Source organism: Protobothrops mucrosquamatus, unplaced genomic scaffold (genome assembly GCF_001527695.2).
Source record: "Protobothrops mucrosquamatus isolate PMUCROS unplaced genomic scaffold, P.Mucros_1.0 scaffold12, whole genome shotgun sequence".
Taxonomy (NCBI): Eukaryota; Metazoa; Chordata; class Lepidosauria; order Squamata; family Viperidae; genus Protobothrops; species Protobothrops mucrosquamatus.
Window position 1 is genome coordinate 3,005,542 of NW_015386399.1, and position 498 is coordinate 3,006,039.

A 498-nucleotide genomic window follows, 5' to 3' on the forward strand; every position below is an offset into this window, starting at 1 on the left:
GTTATTCCAGCTTGCAGGACTGGCCTAGGGTAATTTTTAGGGGGGTTTTAATTATATTTTAAAATTCGACAAATATTTAAATATTCCTTTTAATTAATTTTAAATTTGTATTGTTTTGTATGTATTTTAAATAGATTGTCAGCCGCCCTGAGTCCTACGGGAGAAGGGCGGGATATAAATCCAAAAATAAATAAATAAATAAATAAATAAATAAATAAAATAAATAAATAAAATAAAATGTGAAGTGACCAAAACCTGCTGCAACCACCCAGCAGACGGGTGGAATAAAAACCAAACATCCCCACCCCACCTCCACTGCCAATCCCCAACAGTGAAAACCTCGAGGAAGGAACAGGAGGAAGAGCACCGCTGGGTGGGCAGGCAGGTGTCTTGCTCGGCTGTGGCTTGGGGGGCACTTTTTTCAGTGCCATTGTAACTTCAAATAGTCATTAAGCAAACTGTTGTAAGTCGAGGACTACCTGTACTTTATCACTTTTT